At 44.6% G+C, this 12,686-nt stretch overlaps 1 protein-coding gene across 6 annotated transcripts in view; it reads right to left on the minus strand.

Moving 5' to 3' along the window:
* PRKCQ (protein kinase C theta) overlaps nucleotides 1–12,686 on the minus strand; it is a 347,815-nt gene that overhangs the window by 121,977 nt on the left and 213,152 nt on the right. Inside the window, exon 2 of one of the 6 annotated variants that reach the window (XM_063926809.1) lies at nucleotides 6,753–6,845. The exons of the other annotated variants lie outside the window; for them this stretch is intronic. The gene's annotated coding sequence lies outside the window, so the exon portion shown is untranslated. The remainder of the gene's footprint in view (nucleotides 1–6,752; nucleotides 6,846–12,686) is intronic. 6 annotated transcript variants of the gene reach the window in all.

Here is a 12,686-nt window from a genome sequence, read left to right on the forward strand (position 1 = left end):
AAGCTTGTTTTATTTTGTGAAAAGCGGACAGTGCATCGTCAGACCATTGGGAAGGATTTCCCCCTTTCCGGGTAAGGCAGGTGATTGGAGCTATTAGCGTAGAAAAGCCTTTAATAAACTTTCTGTAGTAATTAGCAAAGCCAATGAAGCGTTGAACTGACTTGAGTGTTGTTGGAAGAGACCAGTTTTCTATAGCTTCCAGTTTAGCGGGATCCATTTGAAGGTCTGTTCCGGAAATTATGTATCCTAAAAAAGATATTGAAGAAGCTTCAAATGTGCATTTGGACAACTTGCCATACAGATGATTCCGTCGAAGACATTGCAGAACCTCCTTCACCTGTTGGCGATGAGAGACTAAGTCACGGGAGAATATCAAGATGTCATCAAGGTAAACTACCACACATTTATACAGGAGATCTCTAAACACTTCGTTGACAAAGTTTTGAAACACGGCCGGGGCATTACTTAAACTGAAGGGCATCACTAGATATTCATAGTGGCCGTCACGAGTATTGAAGGCGGTTTTCCACTCATCACCACTTCGAATCCTGATAAGGTTGTAAGCCCCGCGAAGATCCAGTTTCGTGAAGATGGAAGCCCCTCTAACTCTGTCAAACAGCTCAGTGATAAGAGGTAACGGGTAGCTATTTTTGATCGTGATGTCATTTAAACCCCGATAATCGATACAGGGGCGAAGTCCTCCATCTTTCTTCTTGACGAAGAAGAATCCAGCACCAGCTGGGGAAGTGGATGGACGGATGAAACCTTTCTGTAAATTTTCCTTTATGTATTCACTCATTGCTTGAGTTTCTGGGACTGAAAGAGGGTATGTACGCCCTCTAGGCGGCTTTCTCCCTGGAACCAGATCGATGGGACAATCCCACTCTCGATGGGGAGGTAAGACATCCGCAGCTTTCTCACTGAAGACGTCAGTGAATTCCTGATAGACCTCCGGGAGGCCAGACTGAGACTTTACACCAGAAGACTTTATCGGAAACACTTGAGCCAGACAAGACTGACGACAGGAGGAACTCCATGATGTTAACTGCAATGTGGACCAGTCAAATTGCGGATTCTGCAGTTGGAGCCAAGGCATACCCAGTACTATCTCATAGCCCGCTTTGGGTATAACCAGGAACTCAATGAGCTCAGAATGCAGGAAGCCTACTCCTAGAACTACCGGCTTGGTTTGCTGAAAGATGGAACCTTCAGAAATACGGCTTCCGTCCACGGCCGTGAGATAAACTGGACGACACAGCTTAGTCACTGGGAGATGAAGTCTATCCACTGCAGCTTGCGTGATAAAATTCCAAGCAGCACCACAATCCACTAAGGCAGACAAAGATTGGAGTCCCTCAGGCCTTTCCAAGGTGACAGGTAATATAAGATCCTGAGATGAAGGAGCTTTATTCAAAAGCCCTAACTTGACTCCTCCTCTACAAGTTAGGACCTGGCGTTTCCCGGCCGAGCAGGGCAGGAACCAATCAGATGACCAGCAGCAGCACAATAGAGACACAGTCTTTCCTTTAATCTTCTGGACCGCTCCTCAGGTGTTAAACGAGATTTGTTTACCTGCATGGGTTCATCAGTAATAATAGGTAGAGACTGTACAGGAGGCATAGCTCGGTGCTTGCGAAGATCACCTCGAGAGCGTTCACAGGTCCGCTCGCGTAAACGTAGATCCAATTTGACACATAGGGAAATTAGAGCTTCCAGTTGCTCTGGTAAATCTCGAGTAGTCAGTTCATCCTTTATGCAGTCAGACAGACCATGCCAGAAGGCGGCAACCAATGCCTGGTTGTTCCACTTCACCTCTGATGCCAATGTCTGGAACTGGATAACGTACTGACCCACAAGTAAACTACGTGTTCCCTGGCGGATCTGAAGGAGGTCAGAAGAAGCAGAGGTCGTACGCCCAGGTTCGTCAAAGATGCGTCGGAATGCGGCAACAAATTCAGTATAGTTGTTCAATATTGCATCTGCTCGCTCCCACAGCGGAGAGACCCAGTTCAAAGCAGAGCCAGCTAGAAGAGAAACAATATAAGCAACCTTTGTTCTAGGTGTTGGAAAGTTCTGTGGCTGCAATTCAAACTGAACTTCGCATTGATTTAGAAACCCACGACACATCTTAGAATTACCATCAAATTTACTCGGAGTAGGAAGATGGATGCGAGACATTGGAACAGGAGCAACTGGAGAGCTGGAAACTGAGGAACCTGGAGCAGGAACTGTAACTGAAGAGAACACTGGGGAAACTGAAATTGGAAGTGATTGTTGCAAAGTATCTAATCGTAAAGGCATTCCTTGCAGGCATTGCATAATCTGCTGCTGCGCAGCCTCTTGACCATCCAGTCGTGACACTAGGTCTTGGAGTGTCCCTGACCCCACACTCTGACCACCGTCCGGGTCCATGGGCCTCGGACAAACTGTCAGGTCTCTAGGTTTGTCTGTCCCCGGCTGGGGCGCTAGTGGGTCAGTGTTGGTCTGATAGATAAAACATGGAGGCAATATAATAGTCCTGCGCATAGGCGCTGATGTTTTATTGTTACTAAGCAGATTGGATAACACAGTATAAACAGAAAACCGGTAATGGAATGACAATGGTTGATAACTGGATTTAAATAGCTGAGATCTCTTGCAAATGAAATGTAAAACAACAAAACTGAAGGCAGATGATATAACTAAAGTCCAATAGTACTTGATAGCACACAGTCTCGGTATAACGTAAGATAAAGTAACTTGAAAGGCAGAACTCTGGTATGTATAGGAAACACTCAGTCTCTATAAAGCACACAAGTCCAGATAGTTTTACTAGGCTCAAGCAGGAAACAGTCTCTAAGCCATCAATAGTAATACTGCTGAAATGCACAGATGGAATACAGATAGCCAGTGTACAAGTGAGATGGTAATACGAACACCTGAGGAGAGTCTCTGCTGCTGGTGATTGTGGCTGGATGAAATTGGAGTCCGGAGTTAACAGGAGAGCTGTGAGAATGAAGACTGGAACAAATGGAAGTAACCACGGGGATCGCTGGAAACAGGAACCAGAAGAACTTAGGCACACGGTGTGTGACTTGTTGTCCGAGGCCATGTGAGAGAGCCACAAGCTGGAAGTTATACCTCCTGCCCAGCAGTGATTGGACACAAACTGCAGGCGGAGATACGGAGCTGGATTGAACATCAGAATCAGCTGCGTGCAGATGTCATGGTAACGTCCACACAGGCTGGACATCGGCACGCCGCAAAACCCACACAGGACCAGACTCAGGAGTACTCAGCAATGTGAAATAGAACGCTCGCGGTTACTACACCCATGCAGCCGCAACTGGGGCCAAGACCTCCGGAGGCCCGCACACCAGCGCGCTGGTAAGTGAGACGTAGCAGAGCGCCGATTCCTGACACCAGTGAGTTGCTAAACTCCCCATGGTCATCCTTTTTAACTTTGCACCCAGTCACTTCATACAGTATATCAACTGCCACAAGCCCCTAGGATTCTTATTCAAACTACTAAGATCTTCAATCTTTTTTGAACAACTAACTTTTGCTCTTCTGATACCCAAATGGAGTTGTGCCCTGGCAAGTCTCAAAGCAGCCTGGTCGCCAACCTTGAAAGCTCTATCCCTAGCTTTAAGTAGGGCATGAACCTCTCCATTTAACCAAGGTTTCTCATTAGAAAAAGTTTTAATTTTTTTCCTCACCGTGACACACTCCATGCATGTATTTATATAGCAGATCAAAGGTGCAAGTAAATCAATGTCAATTGAACCATTAGTCGCACACTCTTCAATTAACAATTCCCAGTTTGTAAATTCCAGCATATCCTGCAACCTCGTCATGTTCCCTCTGGCCAGATTGTAACCGTTTTATTCACAGGCTTCACTCTTTTAAACTGGGGTTTATAAATTGGCCTTAAGAATAGGGACAAATGATCGGAGTTGCCGATATGTGGACAAGCAAAGGTCTCATAGGCTAAATTAAGATTAGAATATACTTGGTCTAATGTGTGCGTCTCACGTTTGGGGACCGACACATACTTATAAAATCTTGGCATTACTTTTTTTAAATCTGCTTGATTGAAATCGCCAGCCACAATAAAACATGCCTCGACATAATCTGTCTGTAAGGATTTTACAACATTATACAGATTCTCCAATGCCATATTAACATTTGCACAATGGGGTATATAAATGGCAATAATAATTATCACAGAAATTTCCCTGGGCAGGTAAAAAGGCCTGCGCTTGACAATCAAATACTCAATATCCATTGAGCAGTGAGTGTCAAAGTGGCGTCAGAGCACCACATACGATGTATAAAAATACAAAGCCCACCACCCCTGCTTTTTCAAGAGCCCAGAGTCCTATTTGCCCTAAATAAAGTCCTGTTGTCAACAGACACAGCTGAATCCAGAACTGAGTCCTCTAGCTAAGTTTCAGTAAAAATGTATAAAGAACAGTGCTTTAAATACTTCTTACTAGCAGAGCCCACATATAAGTCATCAAGCTTACTGGCTAAGGACTGAACATTAGCCAGAAACAAACTACAGTAGGTAAAGGGGGCCTGAGAGAATACAGGCTGAGCCTGAATTTAATACCAGCTCGTTTCCCCCTTTTTTGTTTCCTCTCTCTTCTTTTATGCTGCTTCCAGCCAAACCACAACCGATTACAACCCCAATTTTGCCCCTTACTGGGGCATTGTCCACTCCCATCCCTTGAGTTTCCATGACTCTGCCAGTTCTGTATAGTCTGTTCATGCAATCCATTCATAGCCTCACTTACATGTGCTCCTGGGGCAATCTCCAGACAGTCCTGCACAACTGATGACTCAGAGGCATAAGGGCCAGCACCGGAGCTACCACCGCCACTTGCCACCCCAGCCGCCTGAGCTGCAGCAGTGGCAGACACATCCGTGGCCTCGGTGGAGGGGGAAACAGCAGCACCAGGGGCATAGCCAGAACTTTGTGGACCCCATAGCAACATTTTGCTGGGGCCCCTGTCCCACTTCTTCTAGAGAGACACTTCTCTGCAGTTGTTCATTTTATGCCCTATAATACTGCCCTAGTTCATTTGCTGAACCATAGTAGAGCCTTATTTAATGTTATGCCCCATAGTAGTGCCCTAGTTTCTTTTATGAATCGCAGTAGTGCTTAAGTTCACCCTATGTCACATTTCAGAGCTGCCAGTACACATTATGCTGCACAGTACCCCCAACTCACATTATGATATAGTGCTCCCCATTCATATTGTGCCTCATTACAGTGCCCAGTCCATATTATATAACATTGAATGCCCACAGTTCATTTTATACCACACTACAATGAGCAAGTCCAGGGGCATACCTAGATATATTGCAGGCCCCAAGGAAAAAGTTTGAAAGGACCCCTACGTATCACTCAATGGCAAAACATTTATATAACACATGTAACTGTGACAGGGAAGGTGGGCCCCTCTCAGCTCTGGGCCCCAGCACACCTGTACTGCCTGCACCTATGGTAGCTATGCCCTTGAGCAGCACATTCATTCAGCGGCACATTTAACACGGAAGAGCCGCTCATCCCATGAGCCACCTCTGCTCCCACAATACATGCATTTGCAGGAGCTCCAAGGGACACTGCAGCAGCACTCCCAATCCCAGGCGCAGAGCAGCCCGCCCCAATCCCCTGCGTCCTCAGCAGCACCAGAGGCAGCGCCGGAGACACCGGAAGCAGCGTCGGTAGCAGATGAAGTCCCAGCAGCATCTTACAGGAGTACATCATCCCGCAGCGGCCCCCTTCAAGCAGGACACACATGACGCCCAGGATTACCAGCATGCCCGACACACCATCATCACCGTGGACGTGAGCGAAATGTACACCCTGTGATTGGTTTTAAAATGTGTTTCCTGTAAGGATGCAGACGATAAGAGACGTAAAGTGGTATCATAATATTTAAAAGGGGATTAGTGTAGATGACCAGAAAAAAGTAAGAGATTGATGCCTAAGCATTGTAGTTAGTTTTATAAGGTATCGAGGCCTGTAATTATAATAAGAAATGCAGTTCATCTGTGTCAACAATTTTGGAAAGAGGTTTTAGTAAATTATTAACAAAATGCCTAGCTTGTAAGTACATAAAAAAGTTACTATTCGGAAGACCACATTTATCTCTGAGTTCGTGAAAGGAAAGCAGTGAGCCCCCTGGGTCAAAAATGTTGTGTATGGCTGCAATACCCTTAGTTCTCCAAGCCTGAAAAGTAATATTATCTAAACCAGGAGGAAACAGGGGTTTACCCCAAAAGGTTGTGAAATGCGTGTTTTGATGACTATGACTTATAGTCTACGATTTATAGCTAACCAGGCAAAATATGTATCTCTAAAGAGAATGTTATTCAATACCCCGGGCGGGAGGCTAGAACGAGGAGTATGTAATAATGCACCAAGATTAGTGTAACAACCACGGTTATGTAGCCAGTCCAGGATGTAATGAAGAAACACTGCTCTGGTAAAGTTGCCTATGTCAGGTACCCCCAATCCCCCTTGTGAACGAAGAAGTTGAAGTTTAGCCAAAGAGACTCTAGGTTTTTTCTTTTGCCAAAGAAATGTATTAAATAGCTATAAACAATAATTTTGGTCTTCCTTAGTTAAACTAAGGGGTAACATTTGTAAGAGATTTGACAGCTTAGGAAAGATTATGCTTTTCAGTATTGCCACACGGCCAATTAAACAGAAAGGTAACAATTGCCAACCAATTGCCCAGTTATTTTCTAGAACCGCTTACCTTAGATAGATTAGCTGAGCTGAATGGCTGGGTCATAAATGGGTAGGGAGCCCAGGGGTAAGTATTCAGATTTGTGAAAATCTACTTTATATCCTGCAAAGGAACCAAAACGGATGAGCAAGTCAGTTACAGGGGGCACGGATTGAGCTGTTGCTAATAAATAAGAGCATGTCATCAGCAAAAAGAGCTAGTTTCTGTATCCCTGCAAAAGACCTGCTATTCCTAAGGGTATTAGCTAGGAGTTCTAATGTTAGAGTGAACAACAAAGGTGGTAGAGGGCAACCCTGTCTGGTGGCCCTCTCCACCTTAAAGGGGAGGATAAATATCCGTTACATACAATTTGAGTAGGAGGGGCACGATAAAAGGCTTGTATGGTACAGATGATGTCCTCCGGGAAACCAAACCGACACATGACCTCAAATAAATGGTCCCAAGTCACCATGTCAAAAGCTTTTTCAGCACTTAATGAGTAGAGGACTGAGTCAGATCTGTGCCCGAAGGACTCCATTGTTGAATTGTAAGAACTTTCCTCAAATTAACCACGGAGTGCTTGCCCCATACAAACCCAGTTTGGTCAGTATGAATCACCGTGGGAAGAATAAACTTGAGTCTGTCAGATATAATTTTGGTAAGGATTTTGGAATCTAAATTTAAAAGGGATATGGGAAAATAAGAACCTGGTTGTTCTAAGTCTTGACCTGGAAGTACTTTAAGAGTGGCAGAGTTGAAATAAGGAGGAACTGCTTTCCTTTCAAGAATATCATTATATAATAACACTGGTGAATCCCCTATATGAGGAAGGAGGATCCTATAAAATTCACCTGAAAACCCATCTGGACCTGGCGCTTTAAAACCTTTCAATATTTTAATAACATTGAAGACTTCTTCCAACGAGATCAGGGCAGTAAGAGATTGCACTTGATCTGAAGAAATTTTGGATAAAGAAAGGTCTTTACAAAAATACTGTTTCTCAGCTAGATCAATAGTATCTGTGGAATATAAAGTAGCATAAAAGTCACAAAAAACATCAGTGATTTGCTTTCCAAAGTGAACCCTGTCACCGGATGAGGACAGTAAAGAGGGGATTGAAGTAGGAGGGCGTATACCTTGCATAAGGTTAGAAAGTAAGCATCCAACTTTATTACCATGGCGTAGCCGCCAAATTTGTAATACCATAACATGTGATTCAAAGCGAGGAAGTCATCTTATGAATCATTTGAAAAATACTTAGCATGGGAAAATTCAGTAAAGCATCAGAGGAGTCATGCTGTGAACCCAGTAGATCCCATCTTATATCAGCGGGACACATGTTATATCAGCAGGGCCAAAACTAGGCAATTTGTCACCCGGGGCAAGGCAGTAATTCAGTGTCCCTGCATTGTCCCTCTGATAGGCCACACAATGTCCCAATATGCAAGAGTGTCCCTGTATTATGCCACAACGTCCCAACATTATGCCACACAGTGTCCTCACATTATATGCCGCAGTGTCACCGGGTGTGGTTCATCAAATCGACAGTATCTAGGTCGACAATGTTTAGGTCGACCACTATAGGTCGACAGTCACTAGGTCGACATGGATGGAAGGTCGACAGGGTTTCTAGGTCGACGTGTGCTAGGTCGACAGGTCTAAAGGTCGACATGAGTTGTTGTTTTTTGTGTCGTTTTCTTAGTAGAGTGACCGGGATCCCAAATTAGTGCACCGCGTCCCCTTGCATGGCTCGCTTCGCTCGCCATGCTTCGGGCATGGTGCCTTCGCTCCGCTACCGCTTTGCTCGGCACACTTTACCGTTCCAATCGTAGTCCACGTGGATCGTTAAGTATGAAAAAATTCAAAAAAAGAAAAAAAATGTGAAAAACTCATGTCGACCTTTAGACCTGTCGACCTAGCACATGTCGACCTAGAAACCCTGTCGACCTTCCATTCATGTCGACCAAGTGACTGTCGACCTATAGTGGTCGACCTAAACATTGTCGACCTAGATACTGTCGATCTTCAGACCGGATCCCGTGTCACCATGTTATGATACACATTGTCCCATATTATAAGCCACAGTGTCCCCATATAATGCCACACAGTGCCCCCTATTATGCCAGTGTCCCCATATTATGCCACACAGTGTCCCCCCTATTATGCCACACAGTATCCCTGCATAATGCTACAGTGTCCCCATATTATGCCACACAGTGTCCCGGCATTATGCCTCACAGTGTCCCTGCATTATGAAGGTAATTCCGAGTTGATCGCTCGCTGCCGATTTTCACAGCGCAGCGATCAGGTGAAAAAACAGCATTTATGTGCATGCGTATGGCCCGCAGTGCGCACGTGCGATGTACGGGTGCAAAGCTCTTTGTGGTTGTGCTCATGTTCTAGCGAAGTTTTCAGTCGCACTGACGGGCGCAAGAAGATTGACAGGAAGGGGGCGTTTCTGGGTGTCAACTGACCGTTTTCAGGGAGTGTTTGCAAAAACTCAGGCGTGTCTGAAAAAACGCAGGTGTGTCTGGGCGTTCGCTGGGCGGGTGTATGACGTCAAATCCGGACACAAATAGGCTGACGTGATCGCAAGCACTGAGTAGGTTCAGAGCTACTCAGAAACTGCACAAACTGTTTTTGCAGAGCTCGGCTGCACATGTGTTCGCACTTCTGCTAAGCTAAAATACACTCCCCAGTGGGCGGCGGCATAGCGTTTGCACGGCTGCTAAAAGCTGCTAGCAAGCGATCAACTCGGAATGACCCCCTATGCTCCAGTATCGCCACATTATGCCACACAGTGTCCCCATATTATATGCCAGTGTCCCTATATTATGCCACAATGTGGACTCTGGCTGGAAGTGCGAAGACCCGGCAGATGGGGGGGCAGGGAGAATTGGAGAGGGGGTGGGCACTCATCTACAGTACCTGTGCCTGCAGTGGTAGAAGTGTTATCATCCGGGGCGGGGGGGGGGGGGGGGGTCTCGTCAGTAAGCAGCTCTCTGGCTCTGGTTCTACTTCTACTGCTTCCTTAATATGTCCCCTCAAGTCTAGCACACAGGGCACGTGCCCCCCTAGCCCCCCCTTCCAGTTGCAGCCATGTATATCAGCTGCAACCACAAAATATTCTGGATCTAGTTATGTTAACTCATATTAGTTGGAAAATGTACATTAAAAGTAAATATATATATATATATATATATATATATATATATACTTTTTAATGTATACATTCCAGCTAATATGATTGGGGTCTATGTCCCAATCACAGCTTTGTCCCTAGGGTATACTATCTTTTCACACCTGCCATGGTTAATGCGGTATTCATGAAGTTATGTGAAAGGAGAAAATGATGGCATGTCAGAACAGTGGTGGAACTAGTGAGCGGTAGGCCCAGGCAGAGGCGGATTGGCCATAGGGCTTACAGGGAAGATTCCCGGTGGGCCGACGCACCCGTGGGGCCTGTTTTGTTTGAGGACATGTGGTCCTATTTATAGACATAATGAATAAGATGCAAAATAATTTGCATATATGAAAATTATTTTGCCACTTAGCCTGTGATTGCAGATGATCTAGTGCATGCTCTGTCTGCCTGCTTGGCTGACATATAAGATTGAGTGAATAGTGATTGGGATACGGTTGGTGTAATAAGCAAGAAAATATATCTTTCTAAAGAATTATATAGTTTCCTAAATTCTGAAGGTATATCATATAAGGTGCTCATAATATTTAATTTTATTTCCTTTTAACTTCCCCCTTGATGCTAGACATGCCCACTATCTGGAAAGCCTTGGGTGGAGGGTGCTGCTGCCATGGCCCATGGCTAGACCTTACACCTCTGGTGCTGCCCATGTGGGGCCACTAGTACAAATTTTTCCAGGGCCGCTTTTTGTTCCCAATCCGCCCCTGGGCCCAGGTGTGACAAAATGCATTGGGCCCCCATTCCCCCCTCATCCCATCCAAGTCCACCCCCTCACTCCTGGAGAGGATCTGGTGAGGCGGACCTGCTCAGGGCCAGGGAAATGGATGCTAATGAGAATGCGCAGAATATGCTAATGTTGTTAGATCTGATATGCGGATCACTGTTGATGCATTGACATGTTAAAAGGAGATAATCTTTTTGCTCTGCTCTATGAAAACTTAGAAGGACAAATTATAGGTGCAGTATCTGTGGATTGTCTTTTGGGTTGTAAATAAGTCAAGGGGTTAAATAAGAGTTTTTTTCCATTCTCCACTTACTTTTCCTTTACACTTTTTCATTGGTATGTCTAAATCAGTAACAGTGGTGCATTAGTCGTCAAATTGAGACACAGTTTCATGCTTTGGTGAATACTTTGTATCTTTAATGTTTAGAATTTCTCACATCACTGAAAATCATTAAAAGAAACATTGTTACATGTCTCAGGATAGACTCATAGATAGCAAGCGCTGGAAACATATGCATCTTTAAATCTTCAAAAGTTTTGAATACGTTAATCTTGTTAGACCTGAAGCAGGAGGAGAGTAAGATTCAAGTTGTAAGGAGGTGATTACACCAGTAAAAGGTGTGATTTAGGGTTGATGATTATTTATGCCAGTATAATAGTTATTGATAAAAAAAAACTCTTTTCTGTATGAAAGTGTTACATAGAAATTGGATTTATGCTGTAGCAGTTATAATGTGAGACATATTATCTCTCTGCTGAACCAATAGGCAAATTATTATGCCGACTAATTAAATATATAAGATAATTAAGCCGTGTGACTTCAGAAAGTATATATTCAATTGTGGGCTTTAATAAATATTAAAATACTCACACAACATAAAATTCACCACAAAGACTGATGTATGTCTATAAATGTTTAATTTATTTTTATTTTTTTGAATTAATAAAAGGGTATTTGATATTGGACTATTTGAATTGTCTAAAAAAATATATATAAAAAATAGACACATTCATACCCTTTATATTTTAAATGAGAATATTAAAGGTTACGTTTTAATATAACTAATCATATCAATACATTATTATCCGTATCAAAAGAGTGCTCCAAAAAGGCAATCTTCTTCTTTATTGGCAGCTGCCAATAGTTGTTTTTTTTAACCAGGGAAATGGATACCTAGCAACAGTGCCGTAACTAGACATTTTAGCGCTGTGTGCAAGAAACGGCATCGGAGCCCCCCCCCCTCTATGTAAAACAGGGGCAGTGCGCGCAAGAGGCGCGCGCAAAAAATATAGGGGCGTAGCTTCATGGGGAAGGAGTGTGGCGACAAAATAATACCAATTCATATAACGGTGCACAGTAGTCTCCATTATTCAAATTACGCCGCACAGTAGCACCACTATACCAGAGCCTACACCTAGAGCCCCTTTTACACATTACGGCGGACAGATTCCCCTATTTACACATTACGGCAGACAGCGTCTCCTTTTTACACATTACGGCAGAGTCCACCTTTTACACATTACAGCAGACAGCGTCCCCCTTTTTACACATTACGGCAGACAGCATCCCGTTTTTACACATTACGGCAGACAGTGTCCCGTTTTCTCTGACGTCCTAGTGGATGCTGGGGACTCCGTAAGGACCATGGGGAATAGACGGCTCCGCAGGAGACTGGGCACACTAAAAGAAAGATTTGGTACTACCTGGTGTGCACTGGCTCCTCCCTCCACGCCCCTCCTCCAGACCCCAGTTAGATTTCTGTGCCCGGCCGAGCTGGATGCACACTAGGGGCTCTCCTGAGCTCCTAGAAAGAAAGTATATGTAAGGTTTTTTATTTTACAGTGAGACCTGCTGGCAACAGGCTCACTGCAACGAGGGACTAAGGGGAGAAGAAGCGAACCTACCTGCTTGCAGCTAGCTTGGGCTTCTTAGGCTACTGGACACCATTAGCTCCAGAGGGATCGACCGCAGGACCCGTCCTTGGTGTTCGTTCCCGGAGCCGCGCCGCCGTCCCCCTTACAGAGCCAGAAGCAAGAA

Source organism: Pseudophryne corroboree, chromosome 6, assembly GCF_028390025.1.
Source record: "Pseudophryne corroboree isolate aPseCor3 chromosome 6, aPseCor3.hap2, whole genome shotgun sequence".
NCBI classification, from domain to species: domain Eukaryota; kingdom Metazoa; phylum Chordata; class Amphibia; order Anura; family Myobatrachidae; genus Pseudophryne; species Pseudophryne corroboree.